The sequence below is a fragment of the Hyaena hyaena genome, unplaced genomic scaffold (assembly GCF_003009895.1).
Source record: "Hyaena hyaena isolate Hyena2069 unplaced genomic scaffold, ASM300989v1 scaffold_200, whole genome shotgun sequence".
NCBI classification, from domain to species: domain Eukaryota; kingdom Metazoa; phylum Chordata; class Mammalia; order Carnivora; family Hyaenidae; genus Hyaena; species Hyaena hyaena.
This window is the reverse complement of record NW_024080834.1, coordinates 707,917-727,034: the sequence shown is the minus strand read 5'-3', so window position 1 is coordinate 727,034 and position 19,118 is coordinate 707,917.

Below are 19,118 nucleotides of genomic sequence, written 5' to 3'. Positions count from 1 at the left end.
ATGGAACCATTGAGAGCAGGATATTGTGTCTGTTTTGTTTACTGCCATATGCCCAGCATTTGGAAAAGCATCTAACAGGCAGTAGTTGCTACTAAACACTGTTGTTGAATAAATTGTTAAATAAATAAATGGGTTTCATGTTGCTATATTAACATTAATTATATTGCCATATTGCTTTGCATGTTCCCCACAGTGGTATCTATTTCTTAACTATTCCCTTTGTATATGAGTGTTGATGACATATCAATCTCCAAACAGTGGCATCTAACACCAGAACTAGAATACAAAGAAGTAAGAAGCAGACACTGTCCACAGGGAGCTTGAGTCGAAGAAGGAGTCAGGTAGTTACGGTAGATGGTGGTAAGTGCTTTAGTGGAGGTGAACTCAGGTGGCCTTGGGAGAAAAGTACAGATGTTTAGCCAGAATCCATGATATGCCAGGCATCCTGCTATTCCCTCGCCATTACCCTCTTGGTTTTCTAATGAGGAAACCCAGCTTCAGTGAGGTAACATAAATTTCCCGAGGTCCTACAACCTGCATGTTAGAATGTCCCGACTGACTCAGTCTTGTTCTAAAGCCCCAGCTACAATAGATGCCAGTTTGCCTTTTTATGGAGAGATGTGTTGACCTCTGTACAAATGCCTGTTTGCTTCTTTCCTGGAAGTCCCAGATGCAGGTGACAATGGTGATTTTAGGAGACTGAAGCTTATCGGACTTTAATCTTTAAGAGAGAAGAAATTGTATAAGTTAGGATGTTTGGATAAATGTGTGCTTATTAAATATTCCTTTATCAGATGAGGTAATACCTTAAGGTGTTTTTGCTTTGATCATATTCCCGTGTCCAGTGTTTCTGAAAATGTTTGAGGAAACAAATCCATAGGAAAAAAATCCACAATTCAACCTATAAATCTATAGAAAATACTCTCTGCATGAATGAAACTGGTCTCTTTTAAATCTCCAGCTAACTTTGCAGGAGTTGGAGACAAAGGAAAATTGTGTGATATTTGTGATCCGTCCATGCGGACTTGGACAGTAAGAAGATATAGGAAAAATTTGATTTTTTTTTAAAGTGGAAATGCTGATGATATGTGAAGAAAGTCAAAGATTCACAGTTAGAACCCATAGATTCTAATTGACCAGTGCTTTCACAAACATTAATTATCACAAAACTCAGTGAAGTAGGGAGGTATAGTCCCATTTTACAGATGAGGAGTCTTTGGAGAGGTTAGGATAATAGTGAACTTGGTCAAGTTATACGGTTAAACTTTCTGGTATACCATGCTCTTTCCAGAATACTGGACTTTTGTGTCATTTAGAACATGTATGATTCTGACTTATGTTCTCCATTCATAGAATCTAAAAAAACAGTTGTATATTGTTTGTTTCATATCTTTTTTTCCCTATTCTTAAATGCTTTGAGGTATGATTTAATATGATTCTAAAATATGTTAAATCACCTTTTATATTTTATTTTTCTTTCATCTATAAAATTGTATTGTGCCTCTCTATCTCACTGAGTAACTTGAAGTGCTTCAGAAGAGATAATCTCATGCAAAATCCAGATGGACTCAACTATTCTATGGATTTAGAAAATGGTTTTATTTATTTATTTATTTATTTATTTATTTATTTATGAGTTCTGTCTTGCATATCATGACCTTTCAAAGGTTTGTGGTTAAATCCAGAGTAACACACTCCTAATGTTATTTGCCCCAAAAGCTATTAGTATGAGATTTATAGATGACAGGAAATAGATGTGATCTTTGCAGATAAATGTTAGTAATATGAAGCAGAAGATATTAATATGAAAAATGACAGTTTTTAAAGAAGATGTCAGGTGAACTTTTGACTTAAAGTTAATACAGCTGGTCAGCAGGGACAGTAAAGAATAGATAGGAAGTAATGTTTCCCACCTGCATACTTAAAACATCCAACTCTGATTTCCCTCCAGCATCACCAATTATATTGATTATAGTTCTTATTTTTCTTTGCAGTTCAACCAAGTTTACAGACAATTCGAAGTAGTTAGATGATCGATCTGTGTATATCTCCTGATTGATTGCATTTATCACCAACCACAATGGAAGAAGTTGTCATAAAGGTCTCGATTAAATAATATACAAGCTGCCATGGACAAACATCTCATAGTTGAATTTTGGCTGAATACACCGGGCTGCAATTTTTCACTTCATATTGATTGGACAGCCTAGTGATTGCAGATAGGGGCTGAAAATCGCTCTCTAGAGAAACTCCATCCATACTGTGTATGTGCAAGTGTGTTTACCTGGGAAGCAAGGGTGAGAATGCTGGGAAGGTTCATGAATTAACTATTGATCTAGAATCCGGAATTCACTCAAGATAATCTTTGAAGAGTATAAGAGTCTCTGTACAAATGGCAAAATGACATAGCCTGAAACATTGGTTGCAGATCATGGTAATTATTAATACTGGATTAATCACACACTCGACTGGTGAGGGCAGATCTAGATTTCTACTTCTGGCTGTTAAAAGACAAGAGCAATGCTCATGACCTTTAGGGAGTTAGCACTCCTTTACTGGGAAACTCTTTTTTGCGGAGGAGTCATCCAGAATATGGAGAAACACCCTCAGCGTGATGATATTCATAACCGTCTAGTTTACAAATAGGAGAAATGGAAAACAATGGCATAGGAATGTGATGCATTCACTAGGCAGAGTTTTTGCAGGTATTGAGAGTTGTGAAGTCTTAGCAACATGGAAACTGCTTGGATATGGTGCCAGGTGAAAAATGATGTCATGCAGTTAGAATTGTAAATAACTTGCTGTCATATTTTTATTATAAATATACATTGAAAATAGATATATGGAGAAATAGTAATCATTTGAAACCTCTTATTATCAACGTGCTACAGATGAGAAAACCAAGGTTCAGTGTAGGTAAGTAACTTCTTCAGTTCACACAGCTATTCAGGGTTAGAGTGGACCTGGTCCCAGGATTGTTTGTCTCCCAAACCATGCCTTTAACATTGTGCTAAAATGGTAATAGGTTTCTACACTGAAAACACACATATATAGGAGTGCCTGGGTGGCTCAGTTGGTTAAGTGTCCAATTTTGGCTCAGGTCATGATCTCACAGTTTGTGGGTTTGAGCCCTGCATCGGGTTCTGTGCTGACAGCTCAGAGCCTGGAGCCTGCTTCACATTCTGTGTCTCCTCTCTCTGTCCCTCCCTCACTTGTGCTCTGTTTCTCTTGGTCTCTCAAAAATAAATAAATGTAAAAAAATAAAAAAAATCCCCACATATATATATCATAAGGAAAATTAAGGGAAAATTCAGAATGGTATCATAAAAATGGTTTTGAGTTAATTTTCTTTTATTTTTCTAATTTTTCTAATTTTCTTTCCACTTTCATCTTTCCTCTACAGTTCTTCATAAATTTTTCTCTTTCCTTTCTCTTCCTTTCCTATTCTCTTCTCCTTCTCCATACTTTTGCAGGGGAGGAAAAGGTGGGTTTTTTTTTGGTTGTTTTGTTTTGTTTTGTTTTTGTTTTTTGACTTTCTTAGGGTTCTTGGCTGGGTCTGAAAATTGGGCTGACAAAGATAACCAGGAGAAAAACACACACATTTATTTAATATCAGTTTTATGTGACACAGGCATCTTCGTAAGGAAAAGAAGTTCCAAAGAAATGGTTAAGTCTGAGTTTTTTTGCTAGGTTTGATGAAGAACGGACATTTGTAGAAGGATATGACAGGTCAAAGAGTATAAGGTAGATGTAATAAATTGGGGGGAACTTCGTAAGGACCATGTGTACAGATCCTTCTAGGTTTCCTGGATCTAGGAGATAAACACGCTCCTTTTTTCTGGGTATAGGAAGGGTACCTCCCACATTAAGGTCTTATAAGCCACTTCAACGGACAAAAAAAGGTGGGGAATAAGGTCAGAGAGACCTTCTCTTTCTGCTTTTTTTTTTCAGGCTCTTTCAGCTTAAAATATTCCAGTCAATGTGCAGTATTTGGGGGTGATGTTTGTCCTAAACCCCATCACTTTCAGTTTTCAATCAGCAAGAATCATACCTCTAACTAAGACTGTGTTCGGTGCATAAGCAAATCACAGCTTCATCCAGTATTTCCCTCCTGTTCTTGACCGGTCTTCTCCCAACCTTGACATTCACTTTTGGATGTCCCAACTCTTTTAGTTGATTTATTTTTGATTGAGACTGTTGGAAGAGGCTTCCGGCGCCTCTTTCGGGTGTGACACTCATTGAGTCTCATGCATTTTAAATCTGAGCAATTGGAAATTTCTACTTCTGCTCTTTAGCTCTGATTTTAGGAGTTGCGTTTCTTGGGTGTAATGACTGTGTGGAGCAAATGTTAACCGTTTCTGGAGAATTGATAATTAATTTGGCCCTTTAAAAAAAGTTGAAAGCAGGAACACTATTTTCCCTGGCCTCTCAGGGGTAGTGGGTAGAGGTGGGAGATGTTGGTGTTTATCTCATGTTTTTAATTAACATGTTTGTTTTTAGGGTGTCTTTTTTTTCTGACATTTCTCCCTCTGGACTCAGCAAGTTTTTGAATCGCTGGTTCTCCTGCCTTGAGAACATCCTTTGAGAGAGGCCCTAGAGATGTTAAGAGACCCTGGAGATCTCAAGAGATGTTAATTAGTAGAAGTAAATAAATGGCCTGTTTATTTGTATGCGCATTTTAATGCTGTCCTTTCCTTTTTTAAATTAAGAAGTAGAAAATGTGCTTGTGCTTAAATGTAGTGTAAAGTTTCCCATATTCCTTTGGGTGCTGGTGTATTTTCCCTGGTTGCAGAAAATATGTTCAAAAGAATTTTATCTCTTGAGAATGTCCCTCCTCCATTTTATTGCTTTATATTGCCACCCGTGCCCTTGCACAAAATGGTGTCTGAATAGTAATAATATTTTATAATCTCTTATAGTAACCATACTTACTTATTTTCAACAATTACAAAGGGCTAGAGTTTGAAGAAACAGAGGTCTGGGAATTGCCTATCATTTGCATAAAACTCTTTTCACCCAGAATTGTAAAACTTAGAGTGACTGAGTGGGAAAGGACTTTTACAATGTCTTCCTCTTTCTTATCTTCAGGCAGCCTCACACTTAAATAGCTCAAGAAAATGAAATGCTGCACTATTTCGGAAGCCGTTAAAATTATTTTCATAACTTTTTCTGGTATCCTTTCAAAATATAAGTCATGCTATTACAACTTTCTTATTAATATTTTACTTAATCTCTTACAGCAGAATTCAAGCTTGTTAGTTTATATGCTTTTTCAAAGGAGCAATATAGAATAATGATTAAGAGCAGGGACCCTGGAGTTAGACCACCTGGGTTCAAACTGTGGCTTTGCCACTTATTACCACGTGACCCTGGGCAAGCTACTTAACTTCATTTGGCTGTAGTGTTCTCATCTGTAAGAATGGGTAATACTAGTTATGAGAATTTAGTGAAGTATTACATACTTTAAAATACTTAGGATGGTGCCTGATGTAACAAATGATTGTTCTTAGGTTAGACTTAACATTAAAAGAGGAAAATTGGGGCGCCTGGGTGGCTTAGTCGGTTAAGCGTCCGACTTTCGCTTAGGTCATGATCTCACGGTTCGTGGGTTCGAGCCCCGCATCAGGCTCTGTGCTGACTGCCAGCTCAGAGCCTGGAGCCTGTTTCAGATTCTGTGACTCCCTCTCTCCCTGACCCTCCCCTGCTCACGCTGTTTCTCTCTCCTAGAAATAAATAAATAAAACAAAAAAATTAAAAAAAAAAAAGAGGAAGATCATCTTTATATGGGAAAGGGTAGAACAATAGTTGAGAGGGAATTAAATCTTAAGATATCAGGGGATAGTAAGAAAGCCCCAATGAGGTTTTCATTTTATTTTTAATGTTATATTTATTTTTGAGAGAGAGACAGCGTGAGCAGGGGAGGGTCAGAGAGAGAGGGAGATACAGAATCTGAAATAGGCTCCAGGCTCTGAGCTGTCAGCATAGAGCCTGAAGAGGGGCTCGAACCCACGAACCGTGAGATCATGACCTGAGTCGAAGTCGGACACTTAGCCGACTGAGCCACCCAGGCGGCCCCCCGCAATGAGGTTTTCAATCCTAGATTCTTTACATTCCTGATTACTGAGACAATGTGTATATGTTATGATAGAACCATTTTTAATAATCTTTGTAAAAGCTTGGAGATATTTCTGAAAACAGGCAAGAACTAAATAATGTTTTCAAAAGGCATCCAACAAAAGCTAATGATAATGTGGACAGTATTGACTTGATTATAACACTGTTAGCTGGATTTACAGATTTGTACCAATACAATTATAGCGTTAGTTAATGGTTCATGAACAATTATTACTCCATCATGAATTTGTAGGAGTTGATAATTAGAATACCTATAACGACAGAAATAAAATATATATTAAAGCAAGAACTGGTATTATGGAGAAACAGAACTCAAGTATGAGACCTGAGTCTACCATATATGTTACCACTGAACTTCAGATTTAGCTCTGAGGTTCTTGGCAGCCAGGATGACAAAGGAGATATGATCAGTTGTGTTAATGTTATTATCCAAAAGCAAGTAAGTAGGTTCCTTGGGAGTACATTTTTCCTAGTACTGATTTTTAAAGGAGATTTAATCACATGAGACCATAAATAATGAGCCCTGATTTAATAGGCAATTCCTTTATCAATATTTTTTGAAGCAAATGCTTTTTTTTCAAAGCAATCTTAGGAAAAAATTCTAAATGTTATTTATTAAGTGTCAGTTCAGTAAAGGCACTATTATGAAAAACTACGCTAATTTGGTTTGTATATGTGAACTTCATGTGGTCTGACTAGACCCAAAGTATAATTTAGAGATTGACTGTTATATCTTTCAGCAATGTTCTTTAAAGTCACTTCTCTAGCGAGTTTGAGGGGAGCTGGATAGCAGGTTCCAGTTCAAAAAGGGACAACAGTTTAGTTGGGTGTTTGTTTTTTTTTTTTTTTTTTTTTTTTTTTTTTAGCAGGGCCAGTGTGCTTCTGAAATCATGTAGGAAGCTAGTAATGTCAGGTACCTATGAGGAAAATCATAGTATGTTTTCATACCAAGTCTTGAAGCTCTGAGTTCATTAGAAGTACTTGGGGTACTTGGTTGGATGAAGGGGTGAGGGAAGAGAAAGACTTGAGGGGTTGAGTTTTACTTATTTTTTATATCGGGGTTCTGCAAAGGACTATGTGACAAGGAGTAAAAGTAATTATTTTGCTTAAAGTTTTGAAAAACTACTGTCATTTTGCATGGCTCTACTGATTTTGGTCTAATTACTCATCATGGCAATAAAAAAAATCCACAAACAAGTCTCATGGATTAATTTATTTTAACAAGAGCTTTTTCTGAAAGTCCAGCCAAATGAATTAGTTGCACAGTGTACCATCTGAAAGGGGTATGGGAATGGGCAAATAAATTCTCATTGCCTTTTGAAGAAAAATTTTCAAAGATACTGATTTCAGTTTTAGAGTAATTAATGTTAATCCATAATCTATTACTTTTGACTTTAGCTAGAAAACAGAACAAATTATATATGTCTAGACCAACCTAGGATTCTACATTCTTAGACCAGTCTAGGTAAATGAAAATAAAACCATATATCAGCATATAGGAAAATAATTATTTTTCTAATTTCTATGGAAATGGAGAATGTCTCCAATTCACTCAATTATTTACTACAAATTTAGGATGTTGAAACACAGCCCTGCTCTCTACACCAATAGAGATTACACTTGACCCTGAACAATGCAACAGTTAAGGCACCTTTTTCCCTTCCCCGCTTCTCTACAGTTAAAAATCCATGTATAACTTTTGATTTTCCAAAAACCTCACTACAAATAGCCTATTGTTGACTGGAAGCCTTACTGGTAACACAAACATTTGATTCACACATATTTTTTAAGTTGTATGTATTATATAGTGTTTTCTTACAATAAAGTAAGTTATAGAAAAGAGAATCATAAGGAAGAGAAAATGCATGCATAGTACTATAATGTATTTATCACAAAAATCCACATATAAGTGGGCTTATGCCGTCCAAACCTGTATTGTTCAAGGGTCAACTGTATTTATTATGTTTTGATAAGCCTCTTTCTTCCAGTGCATAAAAATGCAAGTTTTGCAGGAGTATCAATAGTTGGGTGTCCATATTAATATTATGCACCTTAGGTCACACCTAGTTTCTGTTTTTAGAGTTCAAGACAATTCAAGGTCGATAAAAAATTATCTTTAATCTGTTTGGACATCACAGAATAGAGGTAAGTAGAGATGAGGCCTCTAAGTCAATCCCTCCTCCCTTCTTAGAATAGAGATTTAGCACATCTTTAGATTAGAAGGCAGGTCACATTTTATTTTATTTTATTTTTTAAGCTTGCTTATTTTTGAGAGAGAGAGTGAGTACAGGGGAAGAGCAGAGAGGAAGAGAGGAAATCTCAAGCAGGCTCTGCACTGTCAGCACAGAGCCCAGTGCAAGGCTTGAACTCATGAACTGTGAGATCGTGACCTGAGCCTAAATCAAGTGTGGCACGCTTAACTAACTGAGCCACCCAGCACCCCAAGACTGGTCACATTTTAGAGAGTACTTTACCCCTCCTTGAACTCTTATATCTCTAATCCTACAAATTCATTTCGGATAGGGTCATCATCAATTTATTATATAAACCAGGACACCTTTGAGTATGAAAGTATTTCATTACAGGACAAGGAAAAATGAAAGAGACTCTCCTGGGCAAAGTTCATGTTATAGGCTCCCAATGTCCAGGTATAAATAGATATAGAAATCCTAGTGTGGGAGGGGTTAGGGAGATGAAAAAATTGTTGATTAAAATTAAGAAAATAAAATATATTGACTAGTGGCCAGTTAGAATATATAAAAATATAAATAATAAAATATAAATCACCTGTAAACCTATTTCCTAGAGATTGTCATTGTTGATATTTGTGTGAGTGACTCTCCATATAGAATTTTCATGCATAAGAACATATGTCTTTCTTACATTCTTTTCTTTTTTTAAATCCAGATCCTATTTAACCACTACTTTGTATTTGTTGCTTTTACAGTTAATCATAAACATTTCCCCATGTGAAATATTATTTAAAAATGCTCTCTTTTATGATTATAAAGTGTTTTATCTTGTAGTTGTACTATAATTTCTTGATGATCCCCTATCATTGGTATTTTGATTGACTTATTTTTTTGCCACTACGAAGTATGAACATCTTTGTACCTCAGTTTTTAAGTGGAATTCTCATGATTTCTTAAGAATAAATTCCTGGGGGCGCCTGGGTGGCTTAGTCGGTTAAGCGTCCGACTTTCGCTTAGGTCATGATCTCGCGGTTCGTGGGTTCGAGCCCCGCGTCGGGCTCTGTGCTGACTGCCAGCTCAGAGCCTGGAGCCTGTTTCAGTCTGTGACTCCCTCTCTCTCTGACCCTCCCCTGCTCACGCTGTCTCTCTCTCTCTCTCCTACAAATAAATTTAAAAAAAAAAAAAAAAGAATAAATTCCTGGAAGTAGAATTACTGAGTTACATTTTTGGGGCTCTTGATGTGTGTGTGTGTGTGTGTGTGTGTGTGTGTATGTGTGTGTGTAATTGTCCTTTCTTTATTTTATTTTATTTTTAAAATGTTTTTATTTATTTCTAGGAGAGAGAGAGAGAGACAGCGTGAGCAGGGGAGGTTCAGAGAGAGAGGGAGTCACAGACTGAAACAGGCTCCAGGCTCTGAGCTGGCAGTCAGCACAGAGCCTGACGCGGGGCTCGAACCCACGAACCGTGAGATCATGACCTAAGCGAAAGTCGGACGCTTAACCGACTAAGCCACCCAGGCGCCCCTGTCCTTTCTTTATTTTTAAAAAATTGTCCTTTGAAAGTATAGCAGCTTAAAATACCACCAGCAGTATATTTGATTTCCCTGAAAAGTTGACTTAAAAATATACTTTAATGTTTATTTACTTATTTTGAGAGAGAGAGAGAGAGAGACAGAGAGAGAGAGAAACAGAGAGAGAGGGGGCAGGCCTGAGAATGCACGATCAGGGGAGGGCCAGAGAGAGAGGGAGGGAGAGAGAATCCCAAGCAGGCTCTACACTGTCAGCTCAGAGCCAATGCAGGGCTCGATCCACAAACCAAGAGATCATAACTTGAGCCTAAATCAAGAGTCGGATGCTTACCTGGTGCCCCTTGACTTCCTTTTTTTTTTTTTTTTTTTAATGTTTTTATTTATTTCTGAGAGAGAGTGACGGAGTGAGCAGGGAAGGGGCAGAGAGAGAGGGAGACACAGAATCTGAAGCAGGCTCCAGGCTCTGAGCTGGCTGTCAGCACAGAGGCTGACGTGGGGCTCGAACCCACGAGCCGCTAGATCATGACTTGAGCCGAAGTTGGACGCTTAACTGACTGAGCCACCCAGGCGCCCTGCCCCTTGACTTCTTTTTGTGTAACATCCATAACACTAGTACCTAAAATGGAAAAAAAGAAATGTATGTGTGCACACATGCATATATGTGTATATAGGTGCATGTATGCTTTCTCCCAGACAGACATATCTCATAAACTGCTGTGTGGCAATTATTACATAGTAGTAGACAATATTGGCTTTACTGAGATAATCTTTGCTTTATTAACTTTGGAGAATTAATAAAGTCTTTTATTTTTAACTCAGTATTTTTACAAAATGACAAGCAGTGTATCTGGGGTTGGTTATGAAAATACAAAATGTACAGAAGGTTTTTACATGTCCAAGTGGGTTGAAAATTAAAGGGGGATTAGACTTCTAAGTCAGCGTTCAGTTGATACTTTAGACTGAAGTGCCCATCAGGTGGAATGTGTGACATGATGGTGAGAACATCAGGGCTTTTAACTTGCATGAACCTTCTAAACAAGGTAAGTGGCAGTGTGATGTATGAAAGCAACATTAAGTTGGGGAGTGATTTCTTTGCTTAGTTGCAGAAGATAAATCAGGTTGTTTTTCAGTAGCTTGAGTCTGTCTGACTGGCATTGTTCTTTATTGAAAAGACGGACAGACAATCACAGCAGCTCATCCTCGGGCCCACTGTGATCAAGACTCAGCAAGTGAATAAAACATGTACTCCATTCTAATGGATTTCAGGAGCTCTAAGCAGATCTTCAACTGCCTGTTAAGGATTATTATTTGTTTTTTTAAAATAATTTTTTAAAGAATTTATTTATTTATTTTGAGAGAGAGAGAGAGCAAGCATGAGTGAGAGATGGGCAGAGAGAGAGGGAGAGAGAGAATCCCAAGCAGGCTCTGTGCTGTCAGCACAGACCCCAATGTGGGGATTGATCTCAGGAACTGCGAGACCATGTCCTGAGCCAAAATCAAGAGTCAGATGCTTAACCGACTGAGCCAACCACATACCCCTATTTTATTTTATTTTATTTTTTAAATTTATGGGTGTCACCAGCAAAGTTTCTTCTCACTCTAAGTAATATGCTGAGAAAAATTCCAGTTCTAGCTAGCTTTTTCTTGTTACTTCAATTGAAGGAAGAGAGTTGTAATAGTCCACTGTTGTGAAAGGATCCTAGGGTAACCATGTCATGTTTGAGGCACAGAAAGCAAGAAAGCTTCTAGATGTGGTTGTAGATCCTCCATAGTGCTTTTCAGGGACTTCTGTGATTGCATCCTCTAAACTTCTCTCCATCGCATGTGTACATTTCATGAGGCCTGTGTAGTGTCCAGGGTTGTGTAGGACAGAACCTGTAGACTCAGGTGAGTGAACTCTTCATTAGGGCTTGGCTGGTATATTATATAAGAACACAGTATTAATCAGACACTTCAAGTGTGCTACTAATACATGTAAATCCTCTAACCTAATAAGCTCTTTTGGATTTCTCCATTAAAATCACTTGTATCTTAGGGGGAGTTGGCCACACTACCATGATGTGTGGAAGTTGGATTAGCAACCACAATTCACTGAGCTTAATGCAGAATCTTTCAATCCTTCATGGACTTTCAAAACAGGAGCCATCAGCACAGACAAGATAACTGCAGACAGGATAAAAGAAATATGATGTCATTGGCAGAGACAAAATTTGACATACTGTGTATTTCTACTGGATAAATAATATAAAAGCCATATTGTCCAAGAGAAAAACAAAGTAATATCAAAAGAGTTTCTTGGGACATACTTTGAAGTTTTTCCCCCCTAGTTATACAGAGGAAAACTACTGTGCTTGACACCCAGTTAGGTTAGGAAAGGAGGTAAAAATGTCCTTAAACTGCAGTGTGAGAAATTTAGTTTGGGTATGAGGAATTATATTCAGGTAAAGAAAGAGTTATAGGAGAGACAATGCAAGCCTAAAAGTGGGGTGGAGGAGTCGTAGGCATACTGACTGTATTACAGTACATATCTTCAGAGAGCTGTTGGCAAAGGTTATGTGAAAGAAGTAGACAAGCCATGGCTACAAAGAATTAGCAAGACTTGTTAGAAAGTAAGAGGGACAGCAAACAATCATTCCTAGGCAAAAACAAAAATGAAAACAAAAACAAAAACAACATCTTGGGGAAGCTGAAAGGTAGAGGTGCTAATGCACTCAAAGTATAAAGGAGACACCAGAGGAATTATCTAGACAAGCAAAACACTGTAGAAAACAAATGAAGAAGGTAGAGGAATTAGCATGTTAGCTTGTCGTGTTTAGTGAAAAGAGTTATGTGTTTGTAGAGATGTTTTGGTTTGGTGGTTGGAAAACATGTGTAATGTAAATATCTCTTATATTTAAAATACTTCACTATCTTAGAGAATATGAAATAGTGATAAATTCTTCATTGGCTGAGATATTTATGTGCTTTAAGATAGAAGGATTGTGTGCTGGAATCAATTCTGAAATTGTGGTTCCCTCATCATCACTAAGATTGTTGGTACTGAGGGTGGTATAAAGTTCTGAGGGTATATAGATATCATTAAACAAATGTTTACTTAGTAATTACTATGGAAAAGGCATGGGATACAAAGTTTGATGAGATGTGGTGGCCTTTCTTTTACAAGGAACTTGCACTAGGCTTAGGGAGATTTAACAGTAATAGATACCATAAGGGACACCCGAGAGGTACAGGGCGTTTCTACCAAGGCAGAGAGCTGCAGAAATGAGTTTGGGCAACATGAGAACATTCGAGTTTTTTCTGGAGGTATGGACTTCAGGCTGGGCCTTGCAGGGGAGATGGAGCAAGATGGAGATGTGTTGGCAGAGGGACAGGGGCACCCCAGGCACCAAGAACAGCTGGTGGTAGTACCTAGGAACTATATGTGTAATGTGTGGGGTTTTCTGGAAGCCATCAAAGGCTTTTGAGGAAGCAAGAGCACCAGCAGAGTAAGGTGATAACCATGAGGGAAGAGTTAAGACAAGAAGGCCAGGTGGGCAGATGCCGCATTAGCTTAGGGAAGAGGAATGAGTGCTTGTGTTAGGTAAGAGACTAAGGATAGAGACCTGGGGAGCTGAGAAGGGAGAAGTCAGAGAGAACCAGACTGTAGGATGATTGGTAGAATATCGAGGCCATTGACAAAAACTAGAGAGAAGGAAAGGGTACTAAGCCTGGAACCAAAGCTCGCTCCTCTTCTGGCTGCTTTTCTTTCTTCCGTCCCATTCTTCTTCCATCCCTCACACTCGGCCTCTGCTTTGTGCTTGGCTCTGTGCCGTGTGAAGGAATGAAGGGGAAAAGCATGCAGAAGACATTCCCCTGCCTTTAGATGCTCACCATCTAGTTTGGAGAATGCATCTATCCATACTTAGGAAATAATTAGCACACAGTTAAAGATAATAGAACTACTGTGTGAATATGAAAGAGAAAAATGATGCATTGGGATCTCTGTCCTGCAGGAGTTAAACTTAGAAACATAATACGCAAAATGTACTCTATTTCAGTTGTGTATCAGGTAATAAATGGGGTCAAGCATGTCAGTTCTGGCTCCGGTTTGCTATTAGCAGGTTTCTCTTTCAGGTATCCTTGAAGATGTTAGCATGGCCGCATGTGTTGTCACCCTCATATTCAGAGATCAGAGGAATATTAAATAAGTTTATGACAAGCTATTCCTGCTCTCTTGTTATTTATGGAGATTTCTTTCCCCTAGGAATTACTTTGCAGATGCTTCTTTTTGAAAGCTTTCCTGTATTCCATAAATATTTGTTGAATGAATGGAGGGACTCTTTAAATTAACTTAGCTCCAACTTTCAAATATGGCACTGACAGAGGAAGAGAAGCCTTCAAATGACCTTAGGGTCAGATTTGTCATGGTTAATGTCTTAGCATAGGACTCAAGCATTGAATTTCCCACCTGGGAGTTATGAACTTAGATACTTTAATGCCACTTAACCACCCTCTATCTTTAGAGGTCCTATGATTTCAGTAGAAGCTGTAAGAATTTACTTTTTTCAAAACTCTGAAAAGAATCCAAAATGGGCTGATTATTTTGCACTTCCCTCTTAATAGGATCCATGGATAAATACCGGTATCTTTTGTTGCCATCTGTTTTCTAGTTTCTAGTACTATTTTTATGTCCTCTTTCTATTCTGTTAAAAATTCTATTCTATTTATAAAAAGTACATATAGTTGGCAATAAGATCATCTTCTTGTATTTGATGAGACAAACTACTAAATCATTTTGGAAGACACAGTGGTTTGTGAAATTTGAATATGAAAACCAGTAGCAAAGGGAAGAAAAGCAATGTGGGTATTTGCCAGATGGGAGAAGCCTCACTGCTCTTTCGAAGGCGGGTGAGGGCCACTTGATAGGAAAAGGCTCACTGGATCTAATCTTCTGGTATTCACTCATGGCAGCCACAGACTTGAGATAGGTATTGCCGACAGAAGGAGTAGATAGTGATCCCTGTGGACACCAGAAGGCATTTTTCCCCCCTATTTCTACTCTTTCGGGTCTCTGTTCTCTAATTAAAATTGGTGTTTTGGAAAAAGAGAACATGAATTCTGAATAGAGTAATAAATTATATCCTTCCCTCAGATGGAATTAAAATGACTGCAGACTTGAGATTTCCCTGCCTCTGAAAACTTAATTTGATATTTTCTGTTACACACCAAGTAGTGATTTGCAGAGGCACAGACTGTAAGATTAATTGAGGCAGCCATCTCTTCTGGCGCATCTAATCTTACATCTAATTATCTGATCATCTGAATCGCAAATACAGTAGTTAAAGGGTGTCTGTTTAAAGGGCAGCCACAAAATGTAAATATTAAAAAGGAGCTCTCTGATTTTCAGGAAGCATGTGTGGAGACTTACAATATCCATTATGTTATGCATGCTCTTAGGTCAGCGGGTCACGTAAAAAACGTGAGTATGTTGTTCCAGCACTAAAATGTGAAGATAATTCTGAAGTCTTACTAGGCTTGTTTTGACAATTAACCTCCATTAGTATTCTAGACCACATAAGAGCAAAACTCTTAAAAGGCTCTCTTTTTCATGAATGTACTGTCAAATTGACTTCATCATTTAAATAGAACTGTAGTCACAGTAAATGATGAGTTGATATTTATACAAAGCATAACCTTAATTAAAATATTATGAGCAATTAAACCCCGTGTTCATGGAATTATTATACATTTATATGTAATAGAGTAAAAACATTGCATAGGACTGTTAAGCTTTTTGTATGAATCTAATTAACTTTGACAGGCTTTGGGCTTTTCTCCCCCTTATCTTTAGAAGTGCCGTAGATAAATGTACTTGCATCTGGAAAACTTCAAACAGTTTTGATCAGCAATTCGGGTCTGATTTAAAATGTATGTATTGAGATGCCCTCTTAAATACAGTGTTGCTAGCAATGCAGTGCGCACCTTGTAACAGAAAGGCAGCTGTGGAAGGGAGAACAGCTGTCCTCTGGAGTCGCCAGTGGGTATTGTTTTTGTCACAATTTAATATCAGGCTGCTACTGCTGTGAGGTCTTTGTATATTTGGTTCTGGTTAATGAAAAGGTGAACTCACACTGCTGGTTCCCTGGAAGGCAATTAGGACAGAGATGTTTCTCCTCACCCTTACGCTTCTGTAACCCTACGGGAACGGAGGCTCTAGGAGGAAATCCAAGTTCCCATGGAATCCCAGGGACTTCTTGTGTTTCATAAGAGAGGGAATGAAGTCCTTTTGCAAACAGTGAATTATGACACTGAGGATACTGTAGTTCTTATTCTATTATGGATTTCCTACAATCCCACTGAGGATTGGCCCCGAGAGGAAGCTAGGAAATTCCCAGTGTAATTTCTGTATTTCAAAGGTAATAACAATAACAGCCACAAAGGTTACATTTTATTGGGTACCAATCATTTAGGTGATTTGCATGCATTATTTTATTTAATCTTTACCCCAATACTTTGAAGTAGGTAAAATTACCAGTTTATTTGTTTTTATTTTATTTTTTTTAAAAAGTTTCAAATGTTTATTTTCAAGAGAAGAGAAAGACAGAGCACAAGCCGGGGAGGGGCAGAGAGAGAGGGAGACATAGAATCCAAAGCAGGCTCCAGGCTCTGAGGTTTCAGCACAGAGCCCAACATGGGGCTTGAACTCACGAACTGTGAAATCATGACCTGAGCCGAAGTCGGATGCTTAACTGAATGAGCCACCCAGGTGCTCCTAAAATTCCCAGTTTAAACCTGTGCCCAGAGCATTTATGTCCATCTCAAAGGCATGTAGCTACAAAGTGTTAGTGCTGTTAAAGCACAAGATAAACCATAGAAAGAAATAAATGTAGATTAATAGGTAGAAAAAAATATTTTTATATATAAATATGTGTATATATAAATTGACATTAAATATTGAGTGAGTTAAAAATTAAGTGAAAAATATAACAAAACAATATGTAATAATATGGAGCTATTTATGCAAAAAATAAAAAAAGAGTAAGCGTGGATATATCTATCTATCCCTCTATACGCACAGTCACATGTATATAAATGCAGATAAAGTGAACTAGAATTGAGCACACTACATGGCTGACAGTGGTTATTTGAGGTAACTGAACCGGGGAAGGACAAGTAGAATGATTTTTTTCAAGTTTTTTAGTAATTATTTTAATTCATGTGTTGCTTGGGTAATTACAACTTAAAGATCAAGAAAGGACTTTTCTGCTCAAGTGAACATTTGAAAGTGAAAATAGCTTAGGGGCACCTGGGTGGCTCAGTAGGTTAAGCATCCCTCTTTGGGTCAGGGCATAATCTCATGGCTCGTGAGTTTGAGGCCCACATTGGGCTCTGCGCTGACAGTGCAGAGCCTGCCTGAGATTCCCTCTGTCTTCCCCTCTCTCTGCCCCTCCGCACACACTCTCTCACAAAATAAATAAATAAACATAAAAAAAAAAGAAAATGAAAATAGTTAAAAGAGAAAATGGTGGCAACTCTGATGTCAACTTGAGCTATTTGATCCCAATATTTGTTCTTTTTCTACTAAACTATGTGGCCTTTAATGTGTAATTAATGTTTAAAAAAATCTCATGAAAGGGAATGGTGAATTTTCCTAACTCCCTTTGGTCCTTAGAAAATGCTGCTTACACATAGCTGACTTGGGGATACATCAGAATTCCATCTTAATCTATTTGAGCCAATCAGTATATATCGAGCACCTATAATATGTCAGTTGCACTATAAATAAAGCCCAGAGGGGCCTGAGGAGATGAATAAGGCACTGACTTTGCCCTTAAGGTATTTACAGCATCACGAACAGACACACTGGTATCCAAACCACTGATAGACAGAGTCCAGTGTCATATTTATGGTAAGAATCGGGGGGGGGGGGGGCACAATGTGCCACGGGACATTCAAGAGGGGCAATGATAAGGCTCGGGGTCCCATAACAATGTATTGAGTACCTAGGTTTATGTCCAGGAGCTGGGCTTGATAAAAGAATTAAGATGTGGCCTTGTCCTCAAGGACTATATATTGTTGTAGGAAAGAGAAGATTAAAACATGGGAAGATAATAAAAAGCAAGAATAGGCAGAAAAAGTATGTAACTATGCTAAGTAATGTACGTTAGGCCCTAAGTGAAATAAGAATTCAGAAAAAGAAATGATCACAGTGGGTAAGAATTGTAGAAGAAGGTTTCATAAAGAATAAATTACAGTACCAGTATTTTTATCTGCTTGGTAGTTGTTCTATAAAACAGCAGTGCCCACTCTTGAAATTTACACTTTGAAATTAACCTTTGAGTAGTGTCTTCATTTTCTGACGCTTGTTCAAAAAAACAAAAACCAAAACCAAAACAAAAAACCCAAACATAATAACTATTAAATGCATCCATAGGTTCACTTGATGTGTGTGTGTGTGTGTGTGTGTGTGTGTATAACTCAGGCATCACAGATGTCTTCCTTCCTTTTTTTTCTTCTCTCTCCTCCCTTGCTGTCTCCATCCTTCCCTTACCTCTCTTCCTCCCTACCTTCCTTCCCTTTTTTCCTGCTACTATTTCGAAGACATTGCACATAGAGTCAGCCACACTTACAAAAAAATAAAAAAGATATCTACTCTGAAGAATAGACGACTGGACACAGAGAGGAGCTAACTGGGGAGTTTTTCTTTACTGGACAGTAAACCTGTGTTCTGGCTCCTTCTTGTAGCACCGTGATCATGTATCTAAGTACCTAGCACAGTGCTCGCTCATACTAGCTGCTTAGTAAGCATTGCTTCCCTTCTGCACCCTCTTCTCTTACCTCTTCCACAAGACTTTAGTGATCTAGTTTGGGGAGAACAGAGAAAAGCCTATGTGGGAGGGGCTGTAAAAAATAATCTGGGACTGAGGATTGTGTATTTGGAACAAATTTGATTTTCAACAGTCAATTCCTGCCAGTGTGTCAATATTACAGTGACTGGGTCAATTATTATTGAGCAACTCTGAACTTCTTAGAGGGAAGATAGTGACTCCAGTGTATTAAGAAATGCATAGGCTTCTAGAGAAACTACATATACTGTTAAGTAATTGGGATGGCTATTTTTGAAAAAGATATTTCTATCATATCAACTTTTTTCTATTTTTTTATTTTTAATCATTTTAAAACAGATAAAAATCTTCCACAGCCAGTGTGACTCATACTTATTTAATTAAAGACTGAACTCAAGTCTCAGCCCCTCCATGCATTTTTTAAAAATTATAATTTTT